We start from the raw sequence: 20,676 nt of genomic DNA, 5'->3' as shown, positions 1-20,676 counted from the left end.
CTGTATTGCTTGTTAAATACCCAGGTCTACATACACAGTCTCATCTGAAATATGAACTTCATTGCTGTCTTTCAAGAGGATAGACATGTATTAGAATGTTCTTGGAGCAGAGTAGCATGGATGTCTCTGGATTTTTATTCATTTGTTGAATGGTTCAAAGAAATTGTGGCTGCTTCACATGTAGAAGAAAACTCTGGGGGCACAGGTTAGCTGGATTCTAATATCTTCAGGCCTATTCTAATTCAGTGTGTTCTGAAAATCTAGAACTGTGACTGATGGACAGAAGTTACAGTGAAGTTAATAGCAGTTTTTAAAACAAAGATATTTCCTATGATGACAATTATGAGAGAGGTCTGAGTAGTCTCTCCCTGCAGTTATTCAAGGAGATCCCAAAATTCCCAGGGCTTTACCCAGTATATCAGTGGGGCTGTTCTAGCCTCTAAGTGATTTAAATATTCCTGCATCTTCCTCTATTCAATTCTAGAATGTTTGAGCTATAAAGGATTTTTAACCCTGTTCTGTCAGGCTCCTCCATTCTATAGACAATGAAACTAAAGACCAGAGATATTGAGTGGATTCAAATAAGATCACAGACGAAGATGGGACAGGTAATCAAGTCTCCCTGAATACAGTCTTGCACCATTTTTCTTATTATTGCTGCTTTAACCTGAGTCCAATTTTAAAAAAAGAACAAAAGGCACTAAGGTGTAAATAACTGTAATAAAATAACAAATATGGAGATAAAAAGCTTGTGACATGAGGCCAGTCCTCCAGTCTTAAAGGAGAGCACAAACTCTGCAATTTATAGTTTTCCTCTGACTTCCTTTGAGTGGAAAGTCTACCAGAGTCTAGTTCACTGGTGAGCAAACTTTTTTCTGTAAGGAGCCAAATAATATACATTTTAAGCTTTGCAGGCTCCTTAGGCTCTATGCCGCATATTTGTTTGTTTGTTTATTTGTTTGTTTGCAACCCATTAAAATGTGAAAATGAGTTTCAACTTGAAGGCTGTGTAAAAATAGGCCACTGGCCACCTTCAGTCTACAGACCAGTTTCCTGACCACGAGCTGAGGCAACTAGTAAGAGGGAAGAAAGCAATGTCTTTTGAGAGGCAGAAGGCTCTGGTAAGTAATCTTCACAGGACACTGTAGATAGATGATACCACTGTTAGAAAATAATTTAAGGATATCTAGGCTATTAAAAAGATATTTCAAATCTGTTAGAAAAGGGAAAAAAAATTAGTTACAGCCAGAGAAGAAAATTGGTTACAGGCGACCATAAGCCAACCTGGACCATGTGTGATCACTGAGACGTGATGTGTTTTATTCAAGTTAACATTGTTAGTGGCTTGATGTGATATTCATTAATGCCAGAACATAGTGAGTATAAAGTAATTACAATTAAACCTAACAATGAACTTCATAGGCAAAAAGGAGATGAAGGAAATAAGATGCATAATTTAGTAATGAAAATATTTTTTACTGAATCATTAATCAAAAACACACAAAAAATAATGAGAATCTTTTAAAATTTCCACAGTGTCATAGGAAGAAGGAAAAGACTCCAATATGCAGTCATTAGGTAGGCAATTTTCCCTTTAGTGCACAGTGTAAAAACAGCGCAAAAACAAGCAAATAGAAATTAAAATCACACCTGTCCTGCTCAAATATCCTTGCAATGTTCCTGAATACAGAACTTCCTGTAGGCATAGTCTAGAGATAGTTGACAGATAGAAACCTAGAGAGATACAGAAACAGATTTATACCATGTGCTCTATAATTTCACATATATTAATTAATCATCACAAATAAAATTACACAGTAGGTATTATATTCTCTATTTTAGAGGTGGAAAGCTCACCAAAGTTAGATCATTGTTCAAGATCTTATAGGCAGAAAGGATTGGGGGTCAGGATTTGAATGTTGGTTACTCAGATGCCAAAGCTTTTGTTCTTTCACCATCTCTGGCTGCTTCACTTATAGCCACCTTCCATCTCTGGTAACTTCAAGAAATTTCCAGGTTCTAAATTCTCTAAAGCAAATCCAAAGATTGCTTATTTCTTTAATATTCAAGGCAACTCTAGGGAGTTCCTGTCATGGCTCAGTGGAAACGAATCAGACTAGCATCTATGAGAACACACATTCTATCCCTGGCCTCACTCAGTAGATTAAGGATCCGGCATTGCCAAGAGCTGTAGTGTAGGTTGCATTCGTGGCTTGAATCAGGCGGGGTTGTGGCTGTGGCTGTGGCTGGTGGCTACAGCTTTGATTCAATCCCTAGTCTGGGAACTTCCATATGCCATGGGTGTGGCCCTAAAAAGACAAAAAAAAAAAAAAAAAAAAAGATTCAAGTTAATTCTAATGAAGAGTCACAAACAGGGCCCTCCAACACACTGCCTCCTGGTAGGTAGATGAAGACTTGAAGAAGGGAGATGCTTGGCAGAAGGGCTGGAGACATGGTGTTGGAAAGAAGAGTGATAATGGGAGAGGACGTGGATGGGCAAAAGGAACAGCTGACTTTGCCGTACCTTGATTTACTGATTCAGCTTGAATGTCATCTCCAGATCTAGGTGCTCCTGCTCTTAACCACTGACTCTGACTACTAATACTGCTAAAATAACAACCTTTTCAAAAACAATGTTTTAACTAACAGATTTTAGCTATTAAAATCTTCACAGAGTTATCCCATGATCTTTGTAGAGTTTGTACTATCTCTCATGGATTTTAATTTTGTCTTAAAATAGCAGAATTATTTCCCCTTTGTCTCAGATATAAGAAAAGTCTAAAGCACCAAAGAGTCAAACAAGGGAGGGAAACAATACACTTTTTGCTTTCTCAGGACCAGCCCATTCCTATTAATGTTTAAATATAAGACCCAAGAATGGCAGTAATAAGAATCCATTTTCCATCCAGGTCGGATACACCAGCAGGGAACACAGAAAGAGACACTGGAATGAGGTGGAGGCATATAGTGAAAGAGAACAGAGAACAGAATTTTAAAAGTAGCAAGGACAACAGGAGTATGTTTCAGTCAAGTAGGCTGAATCCTCACCTCCAACTATAGGACAAGCATGGCTCGTATCTATAAGGTTCCTGCAGCTTCAACGTTGAGAAAGATCTTTATCAGGAAGACAAGCTAATGCATGGGAGCAAATTCCCCTCCTTGCATAACCCAGGCCTTTGAATTAACCTCAGTGCATTGAAAAAGTATGTATATGTATGCTTCCTGACCACGCTGACCACATATAACTTAGGAACGTGTTCCTGAAAATTACAGAGGATACAGAGAGAAGAGAATCTACCAGATAAAAGGATACTATATAATTGCAAGCAATGAACTAAAAAACTGTAAATATGAACATGAAATCATGAAAATAATCAGCTTGAGAGTAAAAGAGACTTGAATTCTGTCCAATGAGAGAAGTTGTAAGTGAGAGGTGAAATGGGCATTGACAAGTAAATATCGTGTTTTTCAGAGGAGTTGAGTTTGTTAAGAAAAATCTCCAAATTATCTTGGAAGATGGTAACAAGGAAAGAGAAAAACTGTGTACCTAGGCATCACCAAGCAGTCTCATCAGCCCAAGTCAAAGGTGTTCAAAACTTCCGAGGTCAATGTGATTGACTTGCCCTTAAAAAATATTGTGTGCATGTATTGAAGAGCATCGAAAATTAATTTCTTTTATTAAAAAAAAAATCTTTCAGAGTTCCCATTGTGGCGTAGTGGAAACAAATCAGACTAGGAACCATGAGGTTGCAGGTTTAGTCCTCAGCCTCGCTCAGTGGGTTAAGGATCCAGAGTTGCCATGAGCTGTGGTATAGGTAGCAGACACAGCTTGGATCTGGCATTGCTGTGGCTCTGGTATAAGCCAGCAGCTGTAGCTCTGATTAGACCCCTAGCCTGGGAATCTCCATATGTTGCAGGTGTGGCCCTAAAAAAGAAAAAAAAAAAAAATCCTTCTATTTTCCCCAAATACTGATGAGATTCCGCTTTTCCTTGCTCTCCACTTTTACTTGTGGATTGACTTTTGTCTTATTATTTCCTCATATGAAAGACACAACGAAGTACATTAATCCTGCCATTGTCCTCAATATAATCAACCCCTACTCCCTAAAGGCTGGTAAATGTAGGAACATCTTTACAAGATGTGACTTATGAAATAATAAAGATTTCCCAAAGAAAAGTTGGGCTTTGAGGGCAGGAATATGATTAAACTATCCAGTCCTCTCCATACATTATGTATCTTAGCAATGTAGGGAATTCTCTGGTGGCCTAGTGGTTAAGGACTTGGTTTTGTCACTGTTGTGGCCCCAGGGAACTTATGCTTGCCACAGGCAAGGCCCATAAATAAATAAATAAGTGAGCAAAGTAGGTGGGCTCCTTCCACAGTCAGTAAGAAAGCTTGAGATTCAGAGTTCCCACCATGGCACAGTAGAAACAAATCTGACTAGTATCCATGAGGTTGCAGGTTCAAACCCTGACCTTGCTCAGTTGGTTAAGGATCTGGCATTGCTGTAAGCTGTGGTGCAGGTCGCAAACACGGCTCAGATATGGCTTACTGTGGCTTGGGTGTAGGCCAGCAGCAACAGCTCCAATTAGATCCCTAGCCTGAGAACCTCCATGTGCCATAGTGAGGCCCTAAAAAGTCAATAAAATAAAATAAATTTTTAAAAAAGAAAGCTTGAGATTGACTATTGCATTGAGTTATCTTTTTATATTATTAAAGTATAGTTGATTTACAGTGTTTTGTCAAATTCTGTTGTACAGCTAATCACACATATTTTCCTGTTCTGTACAGAAGGGTCCCAATGCCCATCCATTCCAAATGTAACAGTTTGCATCCTGCATCCACAAAACCCCCAAAATCCCCATCCATCACACTCCTTTCCCTTTCCCCTCTTGGGAAACCCAAGTCTCCTCTCCTTGACCATGATTTGCTTCTGCTGCATTGAGTTATCTTAAACACAACACGCTGGCATTTTTCATTCTGGTGGTTCATTTTATAGGATCTCAATCTTTTTTTTTTTTTTAAGTCTTATTACTTATTCTTGAGAGTGGCTAGGATCTTAGAGATGAATGTATACTCGTACATAACTTTCTTTTTTTTAAAGTTTACTTGGTCCTTGAAGGATAATTATCCTTTCTTCTAATATATTCTCATTCTCAATCACAATCAGAAACCACAAAAATATGTTAATTTCATTGGGATTGTAATCTAAACTTTCATGTAAATGTACTGCAGAGACAAAAGCCAAGCTTTCAGGACTAAACAGTGATTACTTGGAAGGAGCCCAAGATGCCAGAATACAGCTCTAAGAATTTCAAGCATAGGTAAATGTGCATTAGCAAGCAGCAGCATAATCTAATAACATAAGATTTGGGATGGATGTCCTTAATTAGAGACTGCAAGGGACCACATCCTATCACAGTGGACAAACCAATGCACTTCCCCACAGCAGAGATCAAATGCTGTTCTTTATCTTGGTTCTTAGTTAAATGCCACTGCTATTTATCTCTTGCCATAAATATTCCTTTTTCTCTAAGTAGGTTAGATGCCCCTCATGGCCAGGTTTTCCATGTATCCCCAATTTCTAGCCTGCATGATGCCCTGCATGTCACTGAAATTCAGTAAAGCTTTGCTGTTAAAATGTATGCAAATGAAATAAATTATAGATTCTGCAACTTATGTTCACTCACCCAGAAAAAAAAAGCTTTGATTTATTGAAAATTATTAAAAAATAGGAAAAGGTGTTGAATTTCTAAAATATTTTTTCATATTTCATATAAAATATTAAAGCTTAAATGAGAAGTTAAAGTTATTTGCACTACAAGCAACATAAGCAAACAAATCATATTCTGAAGCAAGGTAATTTCGTTCTTCAACTGGTCTGCTGACTACAGAAGTCAGCTACTGATTCCCTCCTTTTCTGCCACAGATATTAACAATTTTGTAAAAAGGAAGTAGTTTAATAATATAACAAATCAGAGCTGAATGTTTTCTTCTACTATTTTGCTAGCTAGGCAGTATTGCTGTCTTACTTTAGAATCTAGCTTAACCTTATTTTCTATTATGTATTTACTGTTGTTCCAAAACAAGATTAATTTATTTTCTGCAAGCCACTGAGCAGTTGCCATTAAAATAAGATTGATTCTGAATCCCTCTAAAGCAAACTTTCCTTGTATTTTATTTTTCATCAGTTAATGAAATCAAGTATCTTAGTAAAATTCAATTTGAGATATCTTTTTCCACATGGAGTGTTTTAGATACTTAAAAATCTCAGTCCTTTCTGAAACATAAGTCAGAAGAATATTTTTATACAATACTATTTTAAAATAATATTCTAAAAGTAACATACAGAAAGAGAAGAATTAATCTATTCTCAAATAAATCCTCTATGAGGAAATGTACAACAGTGAATCTTCCTGAGGTTTTTTGGTTATTTTTATGCAGAACAATTAAACGTAGAACATGCTCTTAAGATAATTTCAGTAGTTTGCTGAAAACTAGTATTTACTGACAACTAAAATGTAAGATTTATTGGTTTTACTCATATTTGCAAAATGAAGCATCCTTAGAAAACACGTTTTGAAATAGATATTTTGTATATGTGCAATAAACTTTTAATCCTAGTAAATATTCCACTGACTAAATAAAGACTAGCAGCATAATTTACACCATCATCATTCATTCAAGCTTTCACCCATAATTCACTAAACACCTACCATATGCTAGGGGAAATTATATGTTCTATTTAATTCTATGTTTACATTCAGTTTACAATTTTCTTTTAAAATTATCTTTTCCAAACCAAAGAAAAAAATTTCTTATTATCAATGTTTGTAGACAGTACCTTAATCAAATTTTTAAGATTAAGAGTTCATTTTGCAGATTTTAAAATCAAACTTATGGTTACCATATGGGAAACTTTGGGGGAGAGGGATATACTAGGAGGATGGGAATAATATATAGATACTACTGTACATAAAATAATTAACAAGTACCTACTGTATAGCACAAAGAAATTGACTCAATAGTCTATAATAACCTATATGGGATAAAATTGATATGTGTATACGTATTTCATTGTACACTCAAAACTAATACAACATTGTAAGTTAACTTACAATAAAATTTTTAAAAGCATTAGAGTCTGCTTTAGATTTTTCTCTGAGAATAATATATTTGATGCATTATTAATAATTATTTAAAATATGACCCATATCAATATAACACTATTGCTTACAGTTATTAATTAAATGAGAATTTTTAACCAAATATTAGCAGAAATAATGCTCTTGGTTTTTCTGCATTAAATTTATCTAGTGTGTTGTTTCTGAATACATCTCCATTCATTTACTGAGCATTTATATAACATCATATTTTTGCTTCAAAATATAGAACTCACACAACCTGAATCAAAATTGTTCTTTGCAAAAGTCACATGACACATTTCAACATTTGGTTGCAGAAGAATTTTAAAACTTAGAGTTCTATTCTCATTGATATTTTACTAGAAATTCATTTCTCTTATATTTTAGTTTCCGTTATCTTTACTCTGAACACTGCTGAAATCTCCTTCTTACAGTGTTTCTGTACATGTGTGATTATGTGTGCACATGTGCATGTGTGTGTGTGCACGCACACATATTGTGTGTATATATGAGAATGAATTGAGCATTGTACAGCCTTAGGTGCTAGAGGAGATCTCAAAAGGCTCTATCAGAATCATGGAACTGAGAGTTAAATTCTGGGAAAATACGTTCTTCCAGGAAACAGGAGTTCATCAATATTACCAAAATATGACTTAGCATATCACCACACATATCTGGGTTCTACATAAAAGGACTTAGATGAAGATATTATGTAATCATTTTATTAGTCAAAACATAGTATTAAAATCATGGTTAGGATCCATTCAAAGAGGGAAATATTCTACTGTATATTCTGAGAATTATGATTGTATTCTTCAAATGATGAGCAATAAATCAAAATGATGTCCACAATTTGAATATGTATGGTTAACTCTCATTATGCTCTCTAGGCCTTGTGTGCTGGTTCTGATACATGGAGGACAACGTATGTTTTTCTAAGCTTAGCCATGTCTAAATTACTCATATCCTACCTGGATAATGATCCATATCTTAGGCACAGTAGCTTGACTGAAATGTTAGGTAGAGATAGAGCCTAAATGTCGCTAGCCTTGGTTCTGAAATGTCATATGGTCACGAGACATATTTTTATTTCCTAACTCTGGGACACTAGCTTCCTACCCATCCTCTCGCAGTGCTCAAGATTGCCTTTCTTTCTTTCTTTCTTTCTTTCTTTCTTTCTTTCTTCCTTTCTTTCTTTCTTTCTTTCTTTCTTTCTTCCTTCCTTTCTTTCTTTCTCTTTCTCTTTCTCATTTTTTCTTTCCTTTTCTTTCTCTCTCTTTACTTCTCTGCCTGTATTTATTAATATTTATACTTTACTGTGATTCTTACACAATTATAGATCAACTAAAACCTGAATTTATGCTTCACAATATAAAAAATGTGTTTCACATAGTTTTGATAACCCCTTAATTTAATATATTGACAATTTCTTTCTTTCTTTCTTTTTCTTTTGTCTTTTTAGGGCTGCTGTGGCTCTGGCATAGGCTGGCAGCTATAGCCCTGATTAGACAATTTCTTTCTATTCCAGAAATAATGAATCTGCATATTTGTTTTGAGCTTCTCAGATATTACACATGGACTTTCATCCTCTACTAAAAGATGTTAAGACAGATAGATGGGTTGCAAACTCTATGCAAGAATATTTGGGGCTTCAGTGTTATATCTAGACTCATTTACCAGTAATTACAGAAATATACAAATAATGTAGCTTAATATTAGTACATAAGTTTTCTCATGTAATAAGGGGAAGAAATTTCCATAAATGGTTAGGTGAGAGGTTTTTATTTCACCTAAAACCCAGATGTTTTCATTTTTCCATCTGGAATCTTTAATAAATTGGCCTTTATACCCAGGATTGGTCCCTTCTGCTCAGAAAATATGTCCTCTGCTCCAGCCATCATGTTTTCACACAAATATGTCCAAATTCAGGAAGGACAATATTTTCTTGTGCTAGCTTTCTCAGATACCCATCTGCAGTCTTCTTATCAAGTCCCATTGGCCTGGATTAGGTTGCATGCTTATAATCCTAACTTCAAAAGAGGTTGGGAAAATGATAAAACTACTTGGAAGTTCAGTTTTTATGTGAGAGTTAGTCTCTATGGAAAAAAAAAAAAGAGAGCTTATAAGCCACCAGTACCTGCCATAATTAATGAGAGAGAGAAAGAGAAAGTGAGAAAAGCAGACTGAAAAATGCCTCAGACTAAATATTATAACTGTGGGTACTGATCCCTGTGATTCATTGGGAGGATAGTGGAGACACACCTGAAGAAAATATGAGAACTAGGGAGGTCTTTGGAGATCTTCAGCCTAGCTCCAAAATGGACAGTCTAAATATGATTTTTTATAAGAAAGAGAAAAATTAATTTCACTATTTTATAACTCACTTTTAATTCTCGAACTCTCCATTCCCCATAAGATCCTGATTTATATAATTGGAGTATATGAACACAGAGATGCCTCTCAGAAGGTCCTTTACTTCTGCCTGAAGTTTTCAACCACTGCAACATTCAGCCCATGAGTTCTCTAGGGTCCAGGCTATATTATACTTAGTGATATTTTAGGTTCCTTGCAGGGAGCTGAGAAGATACAAAGAGCTGAGGAAGGGAGCTTGCCTGAACGGTGCAATTCCGAGGGCTAGCTCCTGATCAAGGCCTGTTTGAACGGTGTAATTCCGAGGGCAGGTTCCTGAACAAGGAAATGCCTGCCTGTATGGCACAATTCCGAGGACAGGCGCTAGAAGACAATAAGGCTCAGCTGTTGACCTAACAACAACAAAACGAAGGGGCTGCTTAGCAGCGCAAGAATGGAAATTATTTCTTGGATAATTCAGTCTCTCCTGTTATTTGTTTGTTATTTTTTTTTCGTTTATTAATTTGTAACTCAATAAATTGGAACAGTGGTAGAACAATAAGAGTTTCACCTTGGTAGAATTCCCCCCATTTAAATCTAATTTAGTTAAAATAATAAATTATATTCATTAGTTTGTTATAAGTAACAATAGGTCTTAGAGTTAGGTATTTCGGAGTACACAATAGGTCAAAAAGAGGTTAGGTATGCATTGTTCATGGTAAAAAACATAATAATAATAAATCTTGTTTTTAATATCCTGGGAAGCTTTTAAGTTTTAATAAATTGGGTGATTTAGAAATAAAAATAATTTCTTATTCTGTCCCCTTGCCATAATACTTTGAAGTTTTTACCCTAGGTTTTTATCTAAAAATGACCTTTGTTAATGTCAGATTCTTATGTCTGTGACCTTTCTGGATGTTAATGATTAACTTAACATAATAATAGGTAGTAACCACAAGATGCTTTGTACCGAATCTCCTTATTTTCACATGTTTTTTCCACATAATATTTTGTATCAATTTACACATGATGTTTTGTGCCCATTAATTTTGGTTTGTTAAAAAAATCTTTAGAACATAATGTATATCTATTGTACCGTAAAATCTGGAAAGTATGATATAATCTACAACTAAACTGTATAAATAATCACCTATGCCAATAAAATTCGAGCAGTCCAGTGCCCTGAAAGAAGGGACAAAGAGGCTGTCTCCGTATGCATCTGCCAACACCATCCATCCCCAACAGGGTGTGAGCTCCCTGGCTGCTGGAGCTGGACTCTGGCAGTTCCTCTTATCTGTCCAGCATTATTAGTTAACAAATATCCATAATTACAGAGAACTTTCAAATAAACCAAAAGAAATGCAAGAATGTAAGCCAAGAGACTGAGAAAATAAAGGTAGTTACTAGATGTTTAATTTTAATAGCTTAAAGGACATGTCAAAGAGAAGGTGCAGCAGTATTTAACCCTGAAGAAGCTAGGAGCATTAAACACCTGCCTCTTTCATGAGTATCCTAGAACAATTTTCTAGTTTTATCTGATAAATGCTAATAGTCATTATTGTCCCTTTCCCTCTCTCTCTCTCTCTCTCTCTCTCTCTCTCTATATATATATATATATATATATATATATATATATATATCCATCCTAGACAAACATGCCAAAAACATGCACAAGGAAGTCCATTGAAATATTGTTCATAAAGGAGACTACAAGCTAGATATGAATCAGAAATAAGTTATAATATACATACAATGGGATGTAGTACCAGTATTTAAAAACAAAATGGTCCACAAATAACAAGTGCTGGAGGGGGTGTGGAGAAAAGGGAACCCTCCTGCACTGTTGGTGCGAATGTCAACTGGTACAGCCACTATGGAGAACTATTTGGAGATACCTTAGAAATCTATACATAGAACTTCCATATGACCCCGCAATCCCACTCTTGGGCATCTATCCGGACAAAACTCTACTTAAAAGAGACACATGCACCCGCATATTCATTGCAGCACTATTCACAATAGCCAGGACATGGAAACAACCCAAATGTCCATCGACAGATGATTGGATTAGGGAGAGGTGGTATATATACACAATGGAATACTACTCAGCCATAAAAAAGAATGACATAGTGCCATTTGCAGCAACATGGATGGAACTAGAGAATCTCATGCTGAGTGAAATGAACCAGAAAGACAAAGACAAATACCGTATGATATCACTTATAACTGGAATCTAATATCTAGCACAAATGAACATCTCCTCAGAAAAGAAAATCATGGACTTGGAGAAAAGACTTGTGGCTGCCTGATGGGAGGGGGAGGGAGTGGGAGGGATCGGGAGCTTGGGCTTATCAGACACAACTTAGAATAGATGTACAAGGAGATCCTGCTGAATAGCATTGAGAACTTTGTCTAGATACTCATGTTGCAACAGAACAAAAGGTGGGAAAAAAATGTAATTGTAATGTATACATGTAAGGATAACTTGATCCCATTGCTGTACAGTGGGAAAATAAAAAAAAAAAAGGTAACATAGTTCTATTTAGTTATACACATAAGATATTCATGGGAACATTTTTGAGTGATAGTGTGTAAATATTGTGGTAGGCTTTATAAAGTATGCAATGTTATTATGCTTATTTTACACATAAAATATTGATGTATAGTAAGATTGACTTTCTCAAGGACACAGAGCTTAAATTTGTTTGAGCCAAATTTTAAACCCAAGTCTGCACATCATCAGGCACACAGCTGTTAATTCCAGTAATACAGCAGAAAAGTCCTCAGATCTTCAAAATGTCCCCTATTAGTGTAGAAAAAACTGCAATATTTTCACCAAATCAAGCTGATCATTTTTTTTTTTCCAACCACCATAGTGTGATTTAGAGTAGGGAAAAGAAATTAGGGCAACGTCATCCTGGGCATGAAAATTACCTATAAGCCACTAAATTTAAAATACTTCGGAATCATTGATCTAGAAAGATAATAAAAGGAATGATATTCTTGGTTGGTGAAGTATGTGAACACAAAAAGTGATATGAGTGTGGAGGAGAGACTAGAATCTCTCTGAGAGGCTCCCTGGAGTCACAGGCGTTAGCAGAGGAGATGTGTTTACATTCATTCCCTCTAAATGCAAATCCACTGCTGTGTTTCTGACCCAGTCCTGACACTCTTCAGAGATGTAATAATACAGTATAGTCTCTACAGTTACCCTAAATGTATTTCAAATACCATTTTAACATATACTGTTTGTGGGACTTGGGCAAGTTACTTGAACTCTTTTGGTCTAAATTTCTTAATTTTCAAAATAAAGATAATATTGATGACTGTAAGAGTGTTCCAAATATTTAATGAAATCATTCGTTCAAAGTGCTAAGCATAATCCTTGCACACATAGCAAATTTTAACTAACAGGAGTTACTATTGTTATTTCTTTTCTGAAGGTGATTTGAACATCTCGAACCAAAATGTATCACACTAACACTTTGATTTTCTTTGTAAATGAGTGTGTCCTGGGAGGCAAATGAAGCAGATAGTGGTAATGCATAGCTAGGTGTGTGAGAACACAGCCTATCTGCATGCAATTGGTCAGACCTACTGCCTTTCTTTTAGAATTAGATAACATGAATCTTGAAGGCTTGACTCCCGTCCTGATTCCACCATCACTACATGAATATCCCTCTCCTTCCTCTAAGGACCAATCCATTCAGCCTTGAAATGACTTTAAAAATGCTGGAGAAATCTTTGGCTTTCTGGGAAAGCCATACTGAAGAAAAAATGCAGGGAATTAAAAATTGATACTCCCTGGTTAACTACCACGTTAAAGTTGAAGGCTTCATTCCCCAACACCTCACCATCACCCGGCAACCTAACCCTCCACACAACTCCATTCCTCCAGGAAAAGAAGCACTGAATCTTAATTAGAAACAATAACTTTCTGTGAGTCTACTTCTGTTTCACAAATAAGCTCATTTCTATCATATTTTAGATTTTGCATATAAGTGATAGCCTGTGGTATTTGTCTTTTTCTAACAAGTCACTTAGCATGATACTCTCTAGGTCCATCTGTGTTGCTGCAAATGATATTATTTCATTCTTTTTTTTATGGCTGAGTATTATCCTTTTTATATATATACTACATCTTTATCACCCAGGCCTATGCTGATGGACATTTATGTCACTCCCACATCTTGGCTATTGTAAATAGTGCTTCAATGAATATTGGGGTGCATTATCTTCCTGAATTATAGTTTTCTCCAGATAAATTCCCAGGAGTGGGATTGCTGGGTCATACGGCAACTGTATTTTTAGTTTTTAAGGTACCTCTATACTGTTTTCCATAATAGTTTCATCCATTTACATTCCCACCAACAGTTTAGGAGGGTTCCCTTTTCTCCACAGCCTCTCTAGGATTTGATTTTGTAGAATTTTTATTTTATTTTATTTTACTTTATTATCTTTTTAGGGCCACACTCATGGAAGTACCCAGGCTAGGGTCCAGTTGGAGCTGTAGCTGTCAGTTGGCCTACACCACAGCAATGTGGGAAACGTACCATGTCTAAGACCTACATCACAGCTCATGGCAATGCCAGATCCTTAACCCACAGCAAGGCCAGGGCTCGAACCCTCATCCTCATGGATGCTAGTCAGTTTCGTTACCACTGAGCCATGACAGGAACTCATGTAGACTTTTTAATGATGGCTATTTTGACCAGTGTGGGTCGAACCTCTTTGTAATTTTGATTTCCATTTCTCTAATAATTAGTGATATTGAGCATTTTTTCAAGTGCCTGCTGGCCATCTGTATATCTTTGGAGAAATTTCTATCTAGACTTTCTGCCCATTTTTTATTAGGTTGTTTTTTTATTGTTGTTGTTATTGAGTTGTATGAGCTGTTGGTAAATTTTGGAAATTAAGCCCTTGTTGGTCATACCATTTGCAAATATTTTCTCCCATTTTGTAGGTTTTTGTTTGCTTGATTTATTTATGGTTCCAGTTGCTATGTAAAAGCTTATAAATTTGGTCTTTTTTTTTTTTTTTTGGCATTTCTTGGGCCGCTCCCGCGGCATATGGAGGTTCCCAGGCTAGGGGTCTAATCGGAGCTGTACCCACCAGCCTATGCCAGAGGCACAGCAACGCAGGATCCGAGCCGCGTCTGCAACCTACATCACAGCTCACAGCAACGCCGGATCGTTAACCCACTGAGCAAGGGCAGGGATCGAACCCGCAACCTCATGGTTCCTAGTCGGATTCGTTAACCACTGCGCCACGACGGGAACTCCAAAAGCTTATAAATTTGATTAGGACCAATTTGTATATTTTTGCTTTTATTTCTATTTATTTGGGAGACTGACCTAAGAAAATATTGGTGTGATTTATGTCAGAGAATGTGTCACCTATGTTCTTTTCTAGGAGTTTAATGGTTTCATCTCATATTTAAGTCTTTAAGCCATTTTTAGGAGTTCCCTAGTGTCTTGGCAGTTAAGGATGTAGCATGTCACTACTGTATCTCAGTGCATTGGCATGGGCTTGATCTCTGGCCCAGGAATTTTCATAGTCTGTGGGTGCAGCCAACCAAAAAAAAAAGCCATTTTGAGTTTATATTTGTGCATGATGTGAGGGAGTGTTCTAACTTCATTGATTTGTGAGCATCTGTCCAACTTTCCCAATATCACTTGCTGAAGAGATTGTATTTTCTCTATTGTGTATTCTTGCCTCCTTTGTAGAAGATTAATTGATCAAAATATGTGAGTTTATTTCTGTGCTCCCAATTATGTCCCATTGATCCATATATATTGTTGTTGTTGTTTCAAATTTTAAATTTTTTAAATTTTTTTTTTTTTTTTTTTTTTTTTTTTTTGTCAATACCGTGCTGCTTTGATTATTGCAGTTTTACTGTATTGTCTGAATTCTGGAAGAGTGATTCCTCTTTTACCTCAGGATTGCTTTGGTGATCTGGGTCTTTTGAGCTTCCACATAAATTGTGGGATTGTTTGTTATAGTTATGTGAAAAATGTCAAGGGTAATTTGAAAGAGGTTGCATTACATCTGTAGACTGCTTTGAGTAGTACGGCCATTTTAACAACATTAATTCTTCCAATCCAAGAGCATGGGATATCTTTCCATTTCTCTGAATCATCTTTAGTTTCCTTTATTAATGTTTTATTATCCTTGGCATATAAGTCTTTCACCTCCTTGGTCAGTATTTCTAATAGAATCTGCATATTTCATAGCATTTTTAAAAGGATTGATGTTCATATTTTCTGTTCAAAATCATTTCACCAATAGAGATTATTTTTTTCCCCTTTGCAAATCTACATGCCATTCATTTTCTTTTCTTCCCTTAAAGCATGAAGTCAAGTACAGTGTTGAGTCAAAGTAGTAGGACCAGACATCCTTCCCTCCTGGTATTACAGCAATAACATTTTATCTTTCATCATTATGTTAACAGTAGGGTGTTTTTATAGACAGCTTTATTAGACTTATTTTTAATCTTTTGAGTGTTGTTTTTTTAAATAACAAATGGTTGCTGAATTTTGAAAAAGGTTTATCCTTTACTGATAGATTCACTTTTAGTAGTGATCACCTGAATTTTTTTTTCTTTTTAGTTGATTAATTTGATATACTGCATTGTTTGACTTCTCTGATATAAATTCTACATGGCCATGATCTTTTTCCAGCTATATTGAGATATGATTTAACATAACATTATGTAAATTTGAAGTGTTATAGCATCACGATTTGAAACACATTCATGTTATGAAATAATTACTGAAATAACTTTAGTTAGCATCTCTGTCACCTCATATCATCACTATTTCTGTGTGTGTGTGTGAATGTGTGTTTGTGTGTGTAGTGATATTTAAGATCTATTTTCATAATGATGTTTGAGACAATTATAGTGTAATTAACTATAGTCACTGTGCTTTCCATAGATTCCCCAAACTGACTCATAACTATAAGTTTGTACACTTTCTAATATATCTCCATTTTTTCCTCACCCTCCAACTGCTGGAAACCAAACTTTTAATCTCTATTTCTATGAGTTCAGCTTTTTAGGATTTCACATATAGTGAGATCACTTGTCTTTGTCTGACTTACTTTGCTTAAGCATCGTCAAGGCCCACCTCTGCTGTTGGGAAAGGCAGGATTCTTATATTTTTGTGATTGAACAATACTCCATTCATGTGGATACGTATATCACATTTTCTTAATCCATTGTCTATTGATGGACATTTAGGTGTTTTCCATGTCTTGGCTATTCTGAATAATGCTTCAGTGAACTTGGGGGATGGATACACTATCCATTTGAGATAGTGATTTTATTCCCTTTGGATATATACCTAGAAGTGGGATGTCTGTATCATGTTGTAGTCTTATTTTTAATTTCTTAAGGAACTTCCATGCTGCTTTCCATATGGTTGTACCAAATTACATTTCTACCAACAGTGCACAAGAATTCCCTTTTTCTCCAAATCCTCCCCCAAACATTTGTGTTTTCTTTTTGATTATAGCCATTCTAACAAATATGAAGTGTGACTGTGCTTCTAATTTACATTTCCCTAATGATTAGTGATGTCGAGTATGTTGTCATGGATCTTTTGGCAATTTGCATTTCTTCTTCAGAAAAATTTCCGTTCAAGCCCTCTTCCTATTCTTTAGTCAGATTATTTGGTTTTGTGTGTTTATTTTTGTTCTTTTGTTTTTAGATTTTTGCTATTAGGTTGTATGATTTTCTTATGAATTTTGAATATTAACTTCTTGTCAGATATACTGTTTGTGAAAAGTTTCAACCATGCCATATGTTGTTTTTTACTTTCATTTCTTTTGCTATGCAGATGCTCTTTAATTTGAGTTAGTCCTGTATATTTATTTTTGCTTCTGCTATTTTCCCTTTTTGGTGTCTTATCCAAAAAAATCATTGCCTAGACCAATGTCAGGGAATGTTCCCTTACTTTCTCTTTCAGTATTTTTATGGCTTCAGGTCCTACATTTAAGACTTTAATCCATTTTGAGATAGTTTTTGGGAGAAGGATGAGGTTGTGAAAAGGACATGGCCACCAGTTGATCAGTGAGCTAGGTTCAGGTAATCAAAGGCTCCTCAAACACACTGTCCCCTGTCCTTGGAATGTACATTCTACACACTGTTCCCATAGAGGGAGACATTTTCAAGGACACAACCTTGAGGGGGCAATGTGTTTTTGAGATTGTCCAGACAGTGTGTGTGTGTGTGTGTGTGTGTGTGTATATATATACATATATATATATATACACACACAAATATATATATATATATATTACTGAACCCAGTTAAGACTTCTATAAAAGCTGTTAAGATTCTGGTAAGCAGGTGCAAAGATGACAACTTTTCTGTGTAAGTGTCTTATGTAAGCTCCTTGCTTAAAACCTCCTACTACCAGTCTCAAGTGGTCTGCCTCTTTCTTTGGGTTCTTCTTGCCCTCCATGAATGGAAGCCAATCTCAACCTGGCAGACCTCTAGGTTACAAACCAACGGGGGTGGTGTAAGCTAGTGGTCCAATTTGATTCTTCTGCATATTAATGTCTGGTTTTCCCAGAACAATTTATTGAAAAGAGGATTTTTCTTCACTGAGAATTCTTTGCTCCCTTGTTGAATATTAATTGACCATATATGTGTGGGTTTATTTTGGGGCTCTTAATCCCATTCTATTTGTCTCTGTGTTTGTTTTTATGCCAATAACATACTGTCTTGATTACTACAGCTTTGTAATAAAGTTTTAAATCAAGGAATGTGATACCTCCAGCTTTGTCCTATTTTCTAAAAATTTTGTTTCTTTCTGTTTTTGTAAAAAAAAAATGTCATGGAGAAAATTTTGAAAGCAATTGAATTGAATCTATAGATGGCTCTGGGTGGTATGGATATTTTAGCAATATTAATTCTTCTGATCTATGGTTATGATAAAGTGTCACATATTTTGGGGTTTAACTTACAATTTTGTTAGGAATTCTTGCATTTATGTTTACAATGGATAGCATCATACCATTTTATTTATTATGTCTTTCATTTTTTCCTTCTTTTTTTGTAATGTTGGCTTCATAAAATTAGCTTGGAAATATTTTTCTCATCTCCTATTTTCTGGAAGAGTTTGTGTATATCTGATATCACATTTTCCTCAAATGCGTAATAGAACTACCCAATATTTTCATTTATGCCTCAATTTTCTCTGTGGGAAAGCTTTAAAATATTAACTAGTTAATTTTTTTTTTTGTCTTTTTAGGGCTGAACCACAGCATATGGATGTTCCAGGCTAAGGGTCAAATCAGAGCTGTAGCCACTGGCCTACACCATAGCCACCGCAATGTGAGATCCAAGCCACGTCTGTGACCTACCCCACAGCTCATGGCAATGCTGGATCCTTAACCCCCTAAATGAGGCCAGATTCAAACCTGCATCCTCATGGATGTTAGTCAGATTCATTTCTGCTAAGCCATGATGGGAACTCATAATTTAATATTTAAAAAAAATACAAAAACTCAAATTATGCACTCTCCAGTAGGTGTTAGTAGTTTGTGTATTTTGAGGATTGTTTCTATTTTGTGTAATTTTTTATAGTTATTGGCATCAATTCATTTATAATATAATTGTAATATATGATGAGACTAATGTTATCAGCTCATTCATCCATGAAAATTTTGTCTTCTTTATTTTTTATTATTAGTATGCTTAAATGTTTGTCAATTTTATTTATTTTTGAAGAAGACATTGTCTCTATATTTTTACTTTTACTTCCTCACTTTTTTTCTAATTTATCTTTACAAATTTATGCATTGTGATTAGTTTGGGTTTCATTTACTTTTTTTTCAAGCTTGTTTTCACCTTTATTACTTTGAAGAAAGGTTTTATTTACTTTGAATTTTCTAGTGTCTTACAAAGGAAGTTTAGATAATTGTCTTGTTCACTCTTTTCCATTATAAGCAATCAAAGCTATATATCTTCCTTGAATCACTGCTTTAGCTGCATCTCAACATTTTGACATATTTTGTCTCTATTCTCATTCAAGTTAACTTATTTCTCAACTTGCCTTGTGATTTCTTCTTGAGTATTTTTAGCAGTGTGTTGTTTAATTCCAAAGTAGCTGGGTATTTTTGAAATATTTTTGCTGTTGTAACTTCTAATATAATTACACTGTGGTGAAAGAAGACACTTTGTGTAATTTCCATTCAATCCTTTCAAATTAGTTGAAAAGATTTTATAAATCAGAATATGGTCTGTTGATGTTTATATTCCATGTACACATAAACAGAATGGGTAATCCAATTCTTTCATCCAACAGAATGTTGTTGGATGAAACACTGCATGTCAGTTTTGTCTGGTTAGTTGATAGGGTTGTTCAGGCTTTCTATAATATAACTAATTTTCTCACTACATTTACCATTATTTAGAAAGTATGAAATTCATACCATGTAATTGTGGGTTTGTCTACTTTTACTTTTTTCTACTAATTTGGGATTATGTAATTTGAAGCTTTGTTATTAAGTGCTACACAGTTAGGTTTCCTTGTCTGTTAGTGTGGTGTGTGTTTATCCCCTCCTAGCTGCCAACAGACCCCTGGGAAGATATTGACTTTGATCCCAGATGAGAACCCAACTCTACAACTTACAAGCATCATGACAAAGGGCAAATTCTTAACGTCTTTTGGCCTCAGTTTAGCCATCTGAAAATTAGAATAACATATTTTATCTCAAGTTGTCATTCTGGGGCCTTAATTTAATAATAAAAATTATGTAATGCACCCAGCATAGGTCCTAGACTTGAGGCATAGTTTCTGAAATATTTGTTGATCTCTTATTTTCTGGAAGAGTTTGTTCCAGAAAGAGAGATACATTTGGTATCATTTTTTCTTTAAATATTTAACAGAATTACCTAACATTTTCCTTTATGGCTACAGTTTTCTCTGTGCGAATGATTTTTTTTTATACAATTTTACATTCACATTTATTTATCTAACACAATGGAAATACAAAGGAGAAAGTTAATGTCTCAGTAAAGGACAGAGCTAGCTAGTTTTTTTCAACCTTTTAAACCTTTCATATTTTACTCTTAAAACTACTGCTGTCCAACAACATTTATATATCACAGTGTTTCCACATCAAAACTGATGGCAGAGTTATATGTCTGCAGGGAACTTAATTTTTTCCTAA

This window comes from Sus scrofa, chromosome 14 (genome assembly GCF_000003025.6).
Source record: "Sus scrofa isolate TJ Tabasco breed Duroc chromosome 14, Sscrofa11.1, whole genome shotgun sequence".
Lineage (NCBI taxonomy): Eukaryota > Metazoa > Chordata > Mammalia > Artiodactyla > Suidae > Sus > Sus scrofa.
The sequence above is the reverse complement of the archived record's forward strand: the minus strand, read 5'-3'. Positions refer to the sequence as shown.